Source organism: Vipera berus, assembly GCF_964194415.1.
Source record: "Vipera berus genome assembly, chromosome: 2".
Taxonomy (NCBI): Eukaryota; Metazoa; Chordata; class Lepidosauria; order Squamata; family Viperidae; genus Vipera; species Vipera berus.
In genome coordinates this window covers 1,104,795-1,115,487 of record NC_138203.1, presented here as the reverse complement: position 1 = coordinate 1,115,487, position 10,693 = coordinate 1,104,795, and the positions used below count along the sequence as shown (strand labels likewise).

General features: G+C 45.5%; 1 long non-coding RNA gene across 1 annotated transcript; it reads left to right on the top strand.

The window, feature by feature from the left end:
- The first annotated feature begins 5,021 nt into the window (after positions 1-5,021).
- On the top strand, positions 5,022-6,813 carry LOC308660925. The gene is made up of 2 exons (XR_014024845.1): positions 5,022-6,113; positions 6,430-6,813. It is a non-coding gene; the product is annotated as an uncharacterized lncRNA (long non-coding RNA).
- The last annotated feature ends 3,880 nt before the right edge of the window (positions 6,814-10,693 follow it).

The following is a 10,693-nucleotide window of genomic DNA, read 5'->3' as shown; positions in this document are numbered from 1 at the left end:
TGACCTGACAAGCAAAGTCAGTGGAGGGGTGGGTGAGGGTGGAGATTCATTTAACAACTGTGTTACTAATTTGACAACTGCAGTGATTCACCGAATGAGGTGGTGAAATGGTGCGTAAGTCACCTAACAACTGTTGCTTAGCAGCAGAAATGTTGGGCTCAGTGGTCATATATTGAGGACTATCTGTATTAGCTTTTTGCAAGATTTTTTACCTCAGTATAAAAGTCTGGGTATTTTCCACATACACACAGACGCATTTCTGAATCTTGAACCAGCTCCCACCTTACATCTAGTCCAGAGGTGGGGAACTATGGCCCCTTTATGACTGGTGGACTTCAACTCCCAGAATTCCTGAGCCAGCATGGGGGAACTATGGCCCCTTCATGACTGGTGGACTTCAACTCCCAGAATTCCTGAGCCAGCATGGGGGAACTATGGCCCCTTTATGACTGGTGGACTTCAACTCCCAGAATTCCTGAGCCAGCATGGGGGAACTATGGCCCCTTCATGACTGGTGGACTTCAACTCCCAGAATTCCTGAGCCAGCATGGGGGAACTATGGCCCCTTTATGACTGGTGGACTTCAACTCCCAGAATTCCTGAGCCAGCATGGGGGAACTATGGCCCCTTCATGACTGGTGGACTTCAACTCCCAGAATTCCTGAGACAGCATGGGGGAACTATGGCCCCTTTATGACTGGTGGACTTCAACTCCCAGAATTCCTGAGCCAGCATGGGGGAACTATGGCCCCTTCATGACTGGTGGACTTCAACTCCCAGAATTCCTGAGCCAGCATGGGGGAACTATGGCCCCTTTATGACTGGTGGACTTCAACTCCCAGAATTCCTGAGCCAGCATGGGGAAAACTATGGCCCTTCATGACTGGTGGACTTCAACTCCCAGAATTCCTGAGCCATCATGGGGTAACATGGCCCCTTTATGATTGGTGGACTTCAACTCCCAGAATTCCTGAGCCAGCATGGGGAACCACAGCCCCTTGATGACTTGTAGACTTCAACTCCCAGAATTCCTGAGCCAGCATGAGGGAACTATGGCCCCTTCATGACTCGCGGACTTCAACTCCCAGAATTCCTGAGCCAGCATGGGGGAACTATGGCCCCTTCATGACTGGTGGACTTCAACTCCCAGAATTCCTGAGCCAGCATGGGGGAACTATGGCCCCTTTATGACTGGTGGACTTCAACTCCCAGAATTCCTGAGACAGCCATTTGCTGTCACAAATCGTAAAAGGTCCATCATTCCCTAATCAATGTAAAAAAGATGGTCTACTCTATCCCCTCTGATGGTATTATACAACTTATCCTACGTTCCTTAGGTAATTTCTTTTCCATTTAGATAAGCATTATTTATTTAGTTTTGATCAATGGGGACCAGTTGCATGGCGACACCAGTGTTATTTATTCATTTGGATCAGCTGCCTGGGAGAGTTCTGGGGACTGAAGTCTCCGCCCGTCTTAAAATTCCCAAGGGGAAAAAACACTCAACTGAATGAAAATCGCCAGCCTATCGGGAGCGTTCAAGGATTTAAATTTAAAAGCTGGCCATGGGATAAAATTCTGGACTGAAGGTTTAACGTGGAAGGGGGAAAAATAGGGCAACCCTCCCGTCTGCTTTACTAAAACGCCCGAGTGTTTAAATATTAACCTGGGGGATATCAGCATATCTGCTCTGCCGTGCTTAACACACTTGGTGTTTCTCACATTAGTTATAAACAGGTGGATTGGCTTAAATTGTGCAGAGGTAGTCCTTGCAACCCTTTGTTTAGCGACTGTTACAACAGCACTAAAAAAAAAAAGGTGACCTTCAACCAGTCCTCACACTTACGACCAGTGGAGCATCCCCATCGTCACGTGATTGAAATTCAGACGCTTGCCCATTGACAGTTGCCCTGTCCTGGGGGTTTATGCGATTGCCATTTGTGACCTTCTCAGCCGTGGAAATTTTGCTCCCAGGCGTGGTCGGGAGGACTGTGTGTAACTTAGGTGGAGACGGAAACCGGGTGCCAATTATTCTCAGAGTTGATTTGCAGCAAATCCGCTTGATGGTGAAGATTGCGGGGCGAGCCAAACTAAAAGTAATTTAAGTTGGAGGGGGGGTGTTGAATGAGGGGTTTTAATACACCGTGGTTAAAATCACGGCAGGGGCTGTACCGTCACAGCCTAACGTTAATTCAGGGATCTGAGTAGGAATTGAGGCTTGGAAGTTCTTCGGTCCTCCAGTGAATAGGAGGTGAGTTGTAAGTCTGCTTTAGGTGGAATTGCTGGAGTAGGAAAATGTTTCACGTTAAGACTTTTTTTAAAAAATCCAATAATTTTTATGGTGTTGCCAACCAATTAAAGTTCTTTTTCTCTGAAAGGTGAATGTGAGAATATGCTATTGAGGGAAGGTGAAGGGTTCATTCATTCAAATCCAGACTTCCTACAGATAAGTGCTTCTCAACCTCGCCATCCTGAAGATCTGTGGACTTCAACTCCCAGAATTCCCCAGCCAGCCTTGCTGGCTGGGGAATTCTGGGAGTTGAAGTCCACAAGTCTTAAAGAGACACAGTTGTGGGATTTGGTCTGTCTCCTGGCCTTTCACTCAAGCCACAAAGATGCACGCTCCTATCCTTAAATTAATGTATATATTTTTTTCACAACAAGAACTAATTCAGATTGTGCTTTTGGCAGCCATTCGATTGCTCACGTCAGCCGCAGGCTTTGCTCAATTTTTTTAGGCCTGTAGAATATCCATATACATACATCTATCGTGACGTTTGTAGATGATCCAGGAAAGGAACATATTTGCTTTCCAAAGGTGGCATCTAGAAGGTACGGTATTTGTGATAAATCAGCATCTGGTTTGGATTGGTGCTACCGGAAAGTTACCAAATACCATGTTGGTAGTGACGAATATGTGTCATTTAAAGATGATTTGGCTTCCAGATCCTTTTACAGAATAGAAGCTGGAAGGGACCTTGGAGGTCTTCTAGTCCAGCCCCCCGCTCAAGCAGGAGAACCTACACCATCTCAGACAAGTGACTGTCCAGCCTCTTCTTAAAAACCTCCAGTGATGGAGCACCCACGATTTCTGGTGGCAAGTTGTTCCACTGGCTGATTGTCCTCACTGTCAGGAAGTTTCTCCTTAATTCCAGGCTGCTTCTCTCCTTGATCACTTTCCAACCATTGTTTCTTGTCCTGCCCTCTGGTGCTTTGGAGAATAGTTTGACCCCCTCCTCTTCTTTGTGGCAGCCCCTCAAATACTGGAAGACTGCTATCATGTCACCCCTGTTTCTTCTTTTCTTTAGAGTAGCCAAACCCAAGTCCCGCAGCCGTTGTTCGTATGTTTTAGTCTCCAGGCCTTGGATCATCTTAGCTGCTCTTCTCTGGATTTTTTCCGAGCTCTCAACATCTTTTTTTGTGATATGGTGACCAAAATTGGCTGCCGTATTCCAGGTGTGGCCTCACTAGGGTTTTATGAAGCGGTCCTAATACTTCGTGTGATCTTGATTCTATGCCTCTGTTTATGCAACCCAGGATTGTGTTATCTTTTTTGCTTGCTGCGGCACAAGGGATCCTCCACTGGGACTCCTGAGGTGTCAAGTTAACCCTGGAATGATTCTGATGGGTGTCCTTGATTTACAATCAGTCGCTTAACGACCAAGGTTGCAAGGACTGGCCAAGTTATTCGCAACCTCTCCTCAAAGTTACAACCTCACACCACCTTCGTGGTCACATGATCACATTTTGCGTGCATGGCGACAAGCTCACATTTACGACTGATTGCAGAGTCTTGTGATCACATGATCTCTCTCTCTCTCTCTCTCTCTCTCACACACACACACACACACACACACACACACACACACACACACACCATTTTCCAGTAAAAAGTGCACATTGGATAAGCTGGATTTGAGCTGTGGTAGCGAAGTGGTTGGAATGCAGTCTTGCAAGCTAACTCTGCCGACTGCCAGGAGTTCGATCCTGACCAGTTCAGGTTTGACTCAGCCGTCCATCCTGAGGTTGGTAAAATGAGGACCCAGATATGCTGACTCTGTAAACCACTTAGGGCTGTAAAGCTCTGTGAAGTGGTATATAAGTCTTAAGTGCTATTGCTCTTTGGACTCAGGAGTTAACGGTCATGGTGACGTTGTAAAAATTGTGGTAAAATTCAGTCTGTTCCTGTGGTGACTAGACAACAGCCTCAGTAGCTTACAGCTAAAATTCTGGGGTCAGTTGTTGTAAATTGAGGACTTACCTGTGTTTTGCAAGCTCTTCTTTGACCCTCCATTTCAGCTTCTATTTTTCTTGGAGAAAAATATCTCCTGCAAAAACACAATTTTCTCTTTCTACTTTTTTGCAAAAAAGGCAAGATCCTCCAGTTAAGTAGTCTTTCCTGGTTTGATTAGCAACGGGGTTTTTTTTGGTTTTTCTTGATCTCCCTGGCTTTTGCTGTTCAGTTTTGTGCGACTAGCATTTAGCCAAACTTGAAAAGTGAAACAGAGCTGGTTACTACTAGGATAGGAGACCACTAGGAGATCACATGGTGGTAGAGAAGATATCCTGGTAAAAGGGCATGCCAAACAGCTTCCCTTTTGTTAAAAGGGAAACTCAATAGATGCATCTACACCAGGTGTGTCAAACTGCCAGCCAGCCAGATGCATCATAGTGAAACTGTGACCACCCCATTGCCGGCAATGGCAAAAAGGTTGTGTCATGTGATGTTGCGAGTTTGACACCCAATCTACATAGTCACTAACTCCATCTGGGCTAGATTTTTGCTTCTTTTCCCCTTTTATATTGGTGTTTTGAGTGCTCTTTGACAATAATAATAATAACAGAGATGGAAGGGACCTTGGAGGTCATCTAGTCCAACCCCCTGCTCAGGCAGAAAACCCTACACCATTTCAGACAAGTGGCTGTCCAGTCTCTTCTTTAAAACTTCCAGTGTTGGAGCATTCACAACCTCTGGAGGCAGATGGTTCCACTGGTTGATTGTTCTCACTGTGAGAAAATTTCTCCTTAGTTCTAGGTTGCTTCTCTCCTTGATGAGTTTCTCGCTTTGATTTAAAAGGAGTTAGGGTGAGAATTGCAGAAATTAATCAGTATTAGAGTGAGATCCTGGATTTGGCTTGCAGAAATTACTGCAGATCCTTAGGAGATCTTTCCATTGGTCGTTATTATTTCTCTCCTCAGACCGTTAAGAAGCTCTTCCAGAAATGAATGAATGTAACTTAGAATATAAGCCATTTCCCACGACTTTAATACTTTTCATTCAGAATTGGGGCCAACCTGACTTAGAATTTGGCAAACAGACCACAGTTCTTTTTTTTTCCACCAGGATCCCATTTCAGGCCACCCCAGATCCCTACATCGTGGTTTTCTTCCAAGAATTCTTGCAGTCTTCCAAAAGTTTTAAGGAGTCAAATATTTCACTTACGGGCAGGGTAGAATTGGTTCCTGGGCTAATTGAGGTATTGCCTGAGGAACTGATCCCTTAATTTTGCCCCAGAATTATGGCAGGGAGAGAATAGATCCTTTAGGATATCTCCAGAGGTTCCTCATGGATTAGAAGCCATGGTTCCCTTTCCTGATTCTCAGCTGAAGCTAAAGGCTTGGCAAAGACGGAGACGAGGCCTAGACATAATTAAGGGGGTAATTCCACAATTCCATGGAATTATCCCTAAAGTGAAATTTCGGATGATGTCTTCCCGTTACCAAATTGAGAAGTTCTCTTGGACAGTGCAAAGATTGTCAGGACCCTATTTATCAAGAGTAACAGCAACAGAGTGGGAAGGGGACCTTGGAGGTCATCTAGTCCAACCCCTGCTCTCCCAGGAGACCTATACTATTTCTGATAGACCTAGAAACTATCCAGAGAGTCTCTGGAAGGCATCTCAAAGGTAATCCTCAGCTTACAAATAGCTTGCTTACTGACCGAAGGTACGACGGCACTGAAAAAAGTGACTCACCGCTGTTTTTTTAACGACTGCCGTAAAATCACATAATCAAAATTCAGAATGCTCGGCGACTGACTCATCTTTATGATGGTCGCAGAGTCCTGGAGTCAGGTGATCCCCTTTTGCGACCTTCTGACAAGCAAAGCCTTGGTGGAGCAGTGGGCTGATGCCTCCTTAAGTAACACCAGCTGCCTGCAATTAGTGCAGGTTCGCATCCCACCAGGCTCAAGGTTGACTCAGCCTTCCATCCTTCCGAGGTAGGTAAAATGAGGACCCAGATTGTTGGGGGCAATTAAGCTGACTTTGTAATAATGCCGCTTGGGGGTGTGTGTGAAAGCCCTAATAAGCAGGCATATACATAGAATGAAGGCTACTGCTAAGCTTGTAAGCCGCCCTGAGTCTTCGGAGAAGGGCGGGATATAAATGGAATTAAAAAAGATAAAATAAAATAAAATAAAAAGTCAAGGCGGAAGCCGGATTCACTGAAGAACCCTGTTACTAATTTAACAACGGCAGTGACTCACTTAACAACTGTGGCGAGAAAGGTCGTAAAATGGGACAAAACTCACTTAACAGATGTTTCACTTAGCAACAGAATTAGTGGCCTAGTTTACTGCAGCGCCTGTGTTCCTTAGTCCAGTTTATTCCAGCAATGTGAGGAAGCGTGAATAACAGAATAGCAAAATAACAAGAGTTGGAAGGGACCTTAGAGGTCATCTAGTCCAACCCCCTGCTCAGGCAGGAAACCCTATACCATTTCGGACAAGTGGTTTTCCAGTCCCTTCTTAAAAACCTTTTATCCTCCCAGGCATATTTGGATATTTGGGTGCCATGGGGAAGAGCTTTTTTTTTTTAAAACGTTGGCCTTTCTTATTAGTATGAATGTTAATCTGGAATGAGGTCCTGCCTTACTCTCGCAGGTCCCGCCGTGCTTCAGAAGCACCTGCGTGTCTTGTTTGCTCGTGTGCTTCCAGAAAAAGTTTGGTTCCACAAAAGAGGTTTGTGTGAGCAGGTGAAAGCGATCCCTACCTGCATGCTTGCAAAAGGCCCGCGGATGGATTCGCACCGCTGTGAATTATCCACGTCGGGTTCGTGAATCTGACCTAATAAGGATTCAGAGCCGTTTAGGTTCTTTAAAGCCGTTTTGGTTTTTTTAAAGTGGGGCAGAAGGGAGGACCCCATTTTATGACATTTAATGAACGAATTTCTATATTGGCTGAAGCCAATGAAGCTTTGGTCTGTGGCGATTGGAGAGCGATCCAGTTTTTTTCCCTCCTCTAGAATGGGCAGGACGGTGGAACACTCTTCCTTCAACCTCCAACTGTGCAGACGACCTGGCGTGTTTCTCGCCAGCCTTTCGGCAGCTGTCCTGACACATCTGCACTTCATTGCAGAACTGCCGGCAAAATTGCAGTGGCACCGATTTACCAGTTTCGTTGGCAGGAGTGCCCTCTTCCCAAGCTTTTTGGGACGGCAGTCTTCGTTCCTAGTTAGGGCGCTGCAGATGCCTTCTCGGGTTTGAGATCAGAACTGTTGAGTGGAAATTCATGGCTAATCCTCAATGCTTCACCAAACTCTAACCATCCAGAGCGAGGGTGTCCAAGCTTGGCAACTTTGAAGACTGGTGGACTTCAACTCTCCAAATTGCAGAATCCTGGGAGTTAAAAGTCCACCAGTCTTCAAGTCCACCAGTGTTAAAAGTTGCCAAGCTTGGACATCCCTCCTCAAGAGTTTTCACATAACCACTAAGCCAGGGGTCTTCAACCTTGGCCCTTTGATGACTTGTGGACTTCAACTCCCAGAATTCCTCAGCCTGCCACACGAAGTCCACAAGTCATCAAAGGGCCAAGGTTGAAGACCGCCCTGCGTGACTAAGCTGTCAAAATCCTGTGTCAAAACCGTTTTGAAAGTGATATTCCTTAGAATCCACTGGTTTGTGCGAACGACCTTTTTATTTTTTAAAGAAAAATGTGAAAATGTATTTATTTTGTTTTGGGGAAAAAATCAACCTTAATTTAATCATTTATCGTATTTGTTTATTTTTTTTAATTATTATTACTTTGCTTTAATAAGATTGCAAAGGGGGGGGGAAATGGACATAGGAGGACCAGGTGTTTGATAACAAGGTGGGAGGTGGGCTCTTCTGCTATTTTTGGCGTGAGAATGAATGCAAAGGAAAAAAGAAAGGACAGTTTTTCATGGCAATTCTGTTTTGTTTATGGGACATCCTGAATCGCTGTACGCTGTAAACTAATCACCTGAGTAATAAAACTTTCGAACTCAAATTGTTTGCCGTTTTGTTGCTGTGTCCTCTCAGTTCTTGGTGTCTAAAATGGGGGTCAGCAACCTGTGGTCCATGGTCCACTCCCAGGCCGTGGGCTGCCGGCCACTGGGTTGCGTGAGTGGCTGGCCACTGCATGCGCGTGTGCATGCTTGCACCCCCCCTCGCAGTAGCGTGGCGTCGGGCAGGCGCTGGCAGTGCTGTGAGCATCGGGCAGGCACTAGTGTTGCCATGAATGCACCCACACACACACACTTGTGCTAGCGTCATGGCATGCTGGCGCTAGCATCGCTGTGAGTGGAACAACCCCACTTGCGCTAGTGTCGCCCGAGCATTGGGTGGGCGCTCATGACCCCGTTTGCATTACGCACAGGATCATGGCCCCATTCATGCATGGCAGCCCCAGGCCCCCAACCCAAAAAGGTTGGAGACCCCTTTATTTTTGGCTTACAGAAGAAAGACTATGAAGGTCCCCTGCACAGCAAGAAAGACATGTTGAGGTTCTTCTAAGCCGTCTTCCAACTTGGCCCTTTTTATGACTGGTGGACTTCAATCCCAGAATTCCTCAGTTGGCCATTTTGATGAAAGTGGGGGTTTGGATCCAAACTAGGAGTCTTCAAACGTGTCTCTTTTATGACTGGTGGACTTCAACTCCCAGAATTCCTGAGCCAGCATGGGGGAAGCATGACTCTTTATGAATTGTAAACTTCAACTCCCAGAATTCCTGAGACAGCCATGATGGCTGAGGAATTCTGGGAGTTGAAGTCCACAAGTCATAAAAGAGCCAAGTTTGAAGACCCCTGTTCTAAGCAGTTCCATTTATTGTTCCTCACCCATAGAGGTAGCCCTTGACCTATAGCCATTTGTTTCGTGTGCATTCGCAGTTACAGTGTAAAAAAAAAGTGACTTAGGATCAGTTTTCAGACATAAAACTGGCAGCATCCGCACAGCTGTGTGAACTAAATTCAAGAGCCTGGCAACCAGCAACTCTATTTTGCGATGGTTGCAATGTTCTGGGACCCTGGGACTCATTCGCAACCTTCCCGGGGAGGACCACATTCATTTAATGACCACGAGATTTACTTAACAACTGCAGCAATTCGCTTAACAACCAGGCCCCAAAAAAGATCATAAAATAGGGTCCGACTGACTGAACAACTGCCTCGCTTAGCAACAGGAGTTTTGAGCGCTGCCGTGGTTGTAAGCCGAGGACTACCGGAGCTGTACAGATATTCTCCTCAATCAGGTCTAGTCTATTTGCTCTGCTAAGCACAGATGAGGCTCCATCAGTCAGATGGAATGAATCAGGATTGCGACCCATGCAAATTCCCATCTTCCCAATAGCCTCTCCCTCCCCTCTCCTGCCATATTGTACTTGTCTGTTTAAGCAGCTAATGATGGCGGATGGTATTTTTCCTGGACTCAAAAGCTCAGCCGGTTAGATCTGAGTAGCACTTAGATGTAGATCTCCTAAAACAGAGAGCCCCAACCTTTGGGGCACCAGGGATCACCGGTTCTGTGGAGAGAGGTTTTTCCGTGGACCGCAGGGTGTGTGGTTTTGTGTGCTGCCTGGATCCCACGGAGGGGGCTTTGCTTGTTTGTGCGGACCCGTTGCTGGCGTGCTGTGGTCTGGTACCGGTCCACGGACCGGGGGAATTGGGGAGCCCTGACCTAAAAACTGAGAAGTGGGGGGGGGGAAAGCTCCGAAGAAGGCAAGGTAAATCCCAGTTGCCAAGGAAATAAGAGTCGCCCTGAAGTCATCAAACCATTGACCTTTCTTGGTGCAAAAGGCTGTATTGACTGCTCTTTTCTGCAAAGTAATTGACATATCAGGATAAATTTTGGTTCCTTTGAAAAAAAAGGAAGATCAGTTTTCCACAGAAGCTTTTTTTCTACACAATTTCCTTCTCTACCTTTCGTTTAGCAACCGTTCAGAGTTACAACAGCCACTGAAAAAGGGACTTACAGCCGGTCCTCACACTTACTTATATGTTGTCCTGGTGTGAGTCGGGCAGCATGTAAATTTCTCTCATCTGCAACTCATGCAGTTGAATCTATCCTGTTGGACTGATCCAAAGCTTGATCCAAAACTGGATGGATGCTCCCGTTTAGACTATTGCAATGAGCTCTAGCTAAAACTTGTCTGGAAACTTCAGCTGGGATGGATAGATAGATAGATAGATAGATAGATAGATAGATAGATAGATAGATAGATAGATAGATAGATAGATAGATAGATAGATAGATAGATAGATAGAGATAGATAGATAGATAGATAGATAGATAGATAGATAGATAGATAGATAGATAGATAGATAGATAGATAGATAGATAGACAGACAAGCTTAACCCACTGAGGCACCGCGTCCCTATAGAATAGAATAGAATAGAATAGAATAGAATAGAATAGAATAGAATAGAATAGAATAGAATAGAATAGAATAGAATA